Genomic DNA, 387 nt, shown 5'->3' with positions numbered 1-387 from the left:
ACACATACACAAAAATATACAGGCTACATATTACACTCATACATATGTACATACTGATACATATACATACACATGATCTTACATACACCCACATATATATTCAAACACACAAAAATACGTACACAATCATACTGACTCATACTGCATGCACACACACACACACACACACACACACACACACACACCATCCTCCAGACATGACGTATGACGGCAATAAAAAAAAAAAAAACTCTGTACACAAAGCAGAGAGCCCGTTACCTAAGACTCAACAGTCCTCCTACCATAATAAATAAAACACCTTCACATATCACCGTCCATACTGAATACAAACTGAGGCTGGTTTATTCAAGGGAAAATCGGAACCTTCACATATCACCGTCCACACTG

This window comes from Coenobita brevimanus, chromosome 60 (genome assembly GCF_032717465.1).
Source record: "Coenobita brevimanus isolate Jiangsu-jjx chromosome 60, ASM3271746v2, whole genome shotgun sequence".
Classification (NCBI taxonomy): Eukaryota; Metazoa; Arthropoda; class Malacostraca; order Decapoda; family Coenobitidae; genus Coenobita; species Coenobita brevimanus.
The sequence above is the reverse complement of the archived record's forward strand: the minus strand, read 5'-3'. Positions refer to the sequence as shown.